The following is a 6,801-nucleotide window of genomic DNA, read 5'->3' on the forward strand; positions in this document are numbered from 1 at the left end:
TTACTTTCTCTGATTTGGGGTCCAAGAAGCTGAAGACCGTAGAACATTTCGCAACTTGCCCTATTTTAGGAGGTAGTGCAGAGACTGTTCAGGTGTAGACTTGATAACAGTTGTTACGCGATACTACACTCAGACGAGTTTCTCTTGAGAATATTATGGGTTGATGAGTCAGTCATCCTAACCTGTAATATCCGAGAGATGGAATTAAGACTATGGGAACTTTTTAGAACATGATCTATAGTTTTTATCCTTAGTACACTCCTTTGGGATGGTTCTTCACCTGACTCATGCTCGTGAGTCATAACAAATCCTTGATTCTTGGTTGATCCAATCAAGTCATGTAAATATCAATGGAACTTGGGTCTTGATAAGGTGAAAACCATAATCCACCAAAATGGATGATTGATCTTGAAAATGACTTGGTTCATCCCTTGACCTTTGTTTGTTTGCCTTGTGTGTGGTCCCTTATTTGTGATTGTTGCATTCATGCATTCACGCGCATCATAACATTCATCATACGAAAAATAACTTCAAGGAACTGAGGTTTTATTTGCAAATATTTTCAAACCATGGATTATAGACGAAGGAACACTAAGAAATACAATTTCAGATGTCCCGACTTGCAAGAGCTAAGGAACCTATCATCTTTTGTATTAGATCCCTTGGACTTCAAGCAACGTCATGGGAAGCTTTTGTCTGTGTTGTCTACTAATGTGGTTGAAGGACTCTTGAGTGTGTTGGTTCAGTTTTATGACCCTCTCTACCGTTGCTTCACTTTTCCCGATTATCAACTTATGCTTACGTTAGAAGAATATGCCCATCTCTTGGGAATACCCGTTTCTAACAAAGTTCCTTTTAGTGGATTGGAGGAGATTCCCAGATCTCATCTTATAGCTGGAGCTCTTCATCTGAAGAAGTATGAGGTTGAGGCTCATTGGATGAAGAAAGGAGGTATTTTGGGGTTGACTTCTGAGTTCCTTATTGGGAAAGATACTTCTTTTGCTCAAGCCGGTAGTATGGACGCTTTTGAAGCCATCTTTGTGTTGTTGATCTATGGTTTGACTTTGTTCCCTAACATTGACGGTTTTGTTGATGTTAACGCCATTAGAATCTTCTTGATTGGGAATCATGTGCCTACTCTGTTGGGTGATATGTACTTCTCTTTGAATTTGAGGAATTCAAAAGGTGGTGGAACTATTATTCGTTGTCTTCCCCTTTTGAACAAGTGGTTTATTTTACACTTGCCTCAGACGCTTGCTTTGATGGAGAACAAACAATGTCTACGGTGCTCTCACAGACTTATGTCTCTCACTAATGATGATATTGTTTGTGTGTGATTCCATGATGAGTAGCTTGGATATCATTGATTGTTGTGGTGAATTCTTTAATGTTCCTCTCATTGGTACACAAGGAAGAATGAACTACAACCCTGCTTTGGCTCGTCGTCAACTTGGGTTCCCCTTGAGAGACAAACCTAATAACACTCAGTTAGAAGGTCTTTTCTATCAAGAGCATAAAGATCCCCAACATTTGAAGCAAAAGATGGTGCATGCTTGGCATAACGTGCATAGGAAAGGAAGATCCGAGCTTGGTCCGTGCAACTGTGTAGCTTTGGAAGCTTACACTCTTTGGGTGAAGAGAAGAGCTTTGGAATTAAAGATGTCATATGCTTGTGAGAGACCTATGTCTATGGTTGTGGTTGAGCCATTAACTCTCCCTAACCAATATGTAGAGGAGTTGGAAGATGCACTCGCCAAGATGAAGCAAGAGAAGGATATGTGGGAAGAGCAGTTCCGTGCTTTGAGTTGAAAGCATGAGGAGTTGCAGCTTGAGTCTAAGGATAAAGACGCGCTTATTGAACTTCTTGAAGACCAAGCAGTGAAGAGACAGAGAGAGCTAGAGGATCCATCTTCCTCTAGTATGCCTCAGTCTTCCGGTGCTTGGAAGAAGATTGTCGATCAACTAGTTCTTGAGAAGGCTCAAATGAACACTTCTTTTGAATCCGAGATTCGACGCATCCGAAGGAAGTATGCGCCTACAACGAGATCATCTAACACTGTTGTTATGGGATTGTTAGGATGATTACTTTCCTTTCCTCTTGTATTTGTATTTTGGTTTCTAAAATTGTACTCAGTGTAATCCCTCCAAAAATTATATGAATAAAAGAGATTTTTTATGGTTAATCAAATTGTTATTATTATATGTTTACAAATAAAATAGTATGTTCCTTGAAAATAAAAACAATCAAAACATTGCATTTCATGCATCATTTGCATAACATGATTTCTTCTACCAGATGTCTGGTTGGTTATTCTTCTGTGCTTCAGCCAAGCAGACTCATCAATATAACACTCGCACCAATCAACCGAGAATCATGGAACATTTGGAACAAGAGAATCGAGAGTTGACAGATGAGATTGCTCGTTTGACTGCCATGATGGAGTCTGTGCTAGCCGCTCAGATTCAGTCTTCTCCAACGCTTGCAACTCCTCCTCCTCAAAGGACTGTCATTTTAGAGGTTGCTACGTCATCTGTGCCTACCACTCAGCCTGGTCCAATTATGCCTGTCGGATTCCCGTGGGGAATGCCATCGAACTTTATGCCTGAAGGGTTTGCGCCTATATTTACTTCCATGTCGGCATCTAGTCCGGTCATGTCTGTTCTGCCTCTATTTGTTCACACTCTGCCTCGTGTCGAGGATACCATATACCATTCCGAGCCGTTTGAGGGTCTGGATGTTTATGAGAAGATGGACGATATGAAGGATCGGTTCCTTGAGTTACGAAAGGAATTGAGGACATTGATAGGAAAAGATATGTTCGGTAAGAGTGCTGTTGAACTTTGCTTAGTGCCGAATGTCAAAATCCCGATGAAGTTCAAGTCCCCGACTTAGAAAAGTATAAGGGAAATACATGTCCACTTAGCCATCTCGTCATGTATGCCAGGAAAATGTCAACGCAAACTGATAATGATCAGTTATTGATTCCCTACTTCCAAGACAATCTGACTAGTGCCGCTCTTAAGTGGTATATGGGATTATATAGTGCAAGTGTTCGCATATTTAATGATTTGAGTGAAGCTTTTGTGAAGCAGTACAAGTATAATGTGGACATGGCGCATGATAGAGACTAGCTGAGGTCAATGTCTCAGAAGGACAAAGAGACATTCAAAGAGTATGCCCAAAGGTGGAGAGAGTTTTCTGCTCAGATCAATCCTCCGTTGGAAGAGAAGGAGGTGACCAAGATTTTCCTTAAGACCTTGAGTTTGTTTTATTACGAATGCATTATTGCTAGTGCCCCCAGTGATTTTACCGAAATGGTAAACATGGGGATGAGGTTAGAGGAAGATGTCTGTGAGGGGCGTTTGTCAAAGGAAGAGGTATCATCAAGCAAGAAGTATGGGAGCAGTTTCTCTAGAAAGAAGGAAGGTGAAACTAATGCAGTATCTATAGGGAGGCAGAGGAGGCCTCATGTCAGAAAAAAATCGCAATAGGGATGACAAAGTTGCCAGGATCTTCCTCTGCATCCTCTTTCACAACAGCAGCAGCTTCCTGATCTTCAACCGTATGGATAAAACCACCACTCTGAAACAACCCATGCTTGTTGAAAGTGCTTGAAGAATACCCTATGCCAGCCCGGGATTTATTGTCTTCCAGCTTGATCATTTGTCCTAAACCAGTAGTTACGCCATGCTCAATGACCAACTTCGCATCATTGTAGGATGCAAATGAAGAAGTTCCTTCCTTAGAAGGCTCAGCAATAGATAAGTCTTGGAATGGCATCCCAACCTCATCCTCAGCATCAATATAAGAAAAGGAAGACAGATGGCTAACCAAGAGATCCTTCTCTCCTCCAACCACCACCAACTTTTTGTTCTTGACGAATTTCAACTTTTGGTGTAGGGTGGATGTCACGGCGCCTGCCTCGTGAATCCATGGTCTTCCCAACAGACGGCTATATGATGGATGGATATCCATGACCTGAAAAGTGATATGAAAATCACTAGGACCTATCTTGACTGGGAGCTCAACCTCGCCAATCACAGTTGTGCGGGATCCATCAAAAGCTTTCACGACCACTCCACTCTGCCTCATGGGAGGCCCCTGGTATGATAGTCTAGCCAGAGTGGATTTTGGCAACACATTCAGCGATGATCCAATGTCTACCAACACATTAGACATGGCATCATCCTTGCAGTTCATGGAGATGTGAAGTGCCAAATTGTGGTTCCTTCCCTCTTAGGGGAGATCAGCATCACAGAAACTCAAATTGTTACAAGCAGTAATGTTTGCAACAATGCTATCGAATTGCTCTATTGTGACATCATGATCTATGTACGCCACGTCCAACACCTTCTGCAAAGCTTCACGGTGTGGCTCAGAATTCATTAACAAAGACAACACTGATATCTTTGAAGGCGTTTGTAGAAGCTGATCTACAACATTGTATTCACTCCTCTTGATGAGCCTCAACATCTCATCACAGTCCTCTTTCATCATGCCATTCTGGCCAGCAGGGACAAGAGTTCTAGCAACAGCGGCGGCATGGCTATTAACAGTAAGTCTCGGATTCGGAGAAACAGAAGAATTCCCCAAAGGACGAACAACACTATCAGTAGTATCAACCCTTCTGGTGTCAGCCTGATGTATCGGAGGCGCCGAGAAAACACGACCACTACGGGTCAGGCCATTGACATCAACAATATTAACATCAGAAGTGGAGGGTAGGGGAACTTCCTTCCCATCTTCTAATGCAACCGCATTATAACGATAGGGAACAACTTTGTGAAAAGAATATGGCACAGGGCCAGCTGGCTTAATTATGAGAGTAGGAGAATCCTTCTGCTTGCTGCCATCATATCGGATGACAACAGGCTCAGGTATCCTGAAGACAAGTGCTATCACATTAACTTCATCATCCTCATCACGATTCTGAAGTATCTCTATTACACCCTGATCCAACATTTTTTGGATGTCTTTTCAGACTTGACGACATCCTCTCTGATTGACAGTGCAAACACGACAACTGTCATGGTCATGCTTATAGTGACTGTATCCATATAACAGTCTGTGCATCTCGACCAAAGATTGTCGGATATGGCTGACATATCGGACCTTATATTTTCGAGGGCAACCCTGAACCATGTTGACAACAGACTTCCCATGCTCGGGCAATGGGTTCTTCTTGACGTTAGGACCTATGTCCTCGAAAAATAATATACCGCTTCTAACAAGGTCTTGAACCTTGGTCTTCAACGGGTAGCAATTCTCCACATCATGTCCGAGAGCACCGGAATGATAAACACAGTGAAGCTAAGGCTTATACCACCACTGAGGGTTGGTAGGTATAACAGGTGGGTCACGTGGAGTGATCAGTTTCCTTTCTATTAAAGAAGGATATAACTTTGCATAGGTCATGGGAATAGGATCAAAACTGACCCTTTTCATATCATAGCTTATACTGGTCTGATTGTTGTTTCGAGGCTGGTAGGCCTGCTGTTGTGGACGGTGCTGTTGTTGTTGATACTGTTGATGTTGTTGTTGCTAGTTCTGATTATGATGCTGATATTGCTGATTTTCTCTGAAAACAGGTGCTATATGAGTCACCTGGTGCTGGTTACCTGCGGGACGCACGGTCTTCCTCTTCATAGAGGGTCTTCTAGATTTAACATGGGAGGTCACAACATGTGTCTCTCCATCTTTCTTCTTTGCAAATGCCCCATAACGTTTGGCAGAAGAGCCTTCTTCTCTAGTCAGGCGCCCTTCCCTGACTCCTTCTTCTAGACGCATCCCCATGTTCACCATCTCGGTGAAGTCAAAAGGAGCGCTAGCAATCATCCGCTCATAATAGAATGAACTCAAGGTCTTCATAATGATCTTGGTCATTTCTTTCTCTTCTAGCGGAGGCACAATCTGTGCAGCCAATTCTCGCCACCTCTGGGCGTACTCCTTAAAAGTCTCCTTATCCTTCTGTGACATGGCCCTCAGCTGGTCCCTTTTGGGAGCCATCTAAACATTGTATTTGTATTGCTTGACGAAGGCTTCGCCAAGGTCGTTGAAGGAGCGGATGTTTGCGTTGTCCAAACCCATGTACCATCTTAGTGCGGCACCGACCATGCTAAACTGGAAATAACGGATCAGGAGCTGATCATTGTCGGTATGAGTCGACATTTTACGTGCATACATAACCAAATGGCTGAGCGGGCAAGTGTTTCCTTTGTACTTTTCAAAGTCAGGCACTTTGAATTTGACAGGAATCTTGACATTCGGTACAAGGCAAAGCTCAGCAGCAGATTTGCCAAAGAGATCCTTCCCTCTGAGAGTTTTGAGTTCCTTGCGCAACTCAAGGAATTGATCGTTCATAGCATCCATTTTCTCATACACATATGGGCCCTCAGATGGCTCAGAGTGATAAATGGTGTCATCTACTCTCGGCAAAGTATGCACAACTAGAGGTGGCATAGCAAGGACCAGGCTAGATGCCGACAGAGAAGCAAAAGTTGGGGCGAGACCCTCAGGAACAAAGTTAGTGGGCATCCCCCTGGGAAACCCGGTTGGCATAGCAGTAGGCGTGAAGTGGGCACTGGCAGCAGGCACGGTTGAAGAGGCAATCTCAGAAATGACTGTCCTCTGGGGAGGAGTTGAAGGCGTTGGAGAAGACTGGCTTTGGGCGGCCAAGAAAAACTCCATCAGGGCAGTCAATCTTGCCACTTCCTCCTTCAACTCTCTGTTCTCTTGCTCAAGGTGATCCATTAGCTCTGAAAAGTTGGCTATGGTGTAGTACCGGTGCGTTAGCTTGTCTT

The sequence above is a fragment of the Lathyrus oleraceus genome, chromosome 1, assembly GCF_024323335.1.
Source record: "Lathyrus oleraceus cultivar Zhongwan6 chromosome 1, CAAS_Psat_ZW6_1.0, whole genome shotgun sequence".
Classification (NCBI taxonomy): domain Eukaryota; kingdom Viridiplantae; phylum Streptophyta; class Magnoliopsida; order Fabales; family Fabaceae; genus Lathyrus; species Lathyrus oleraceus.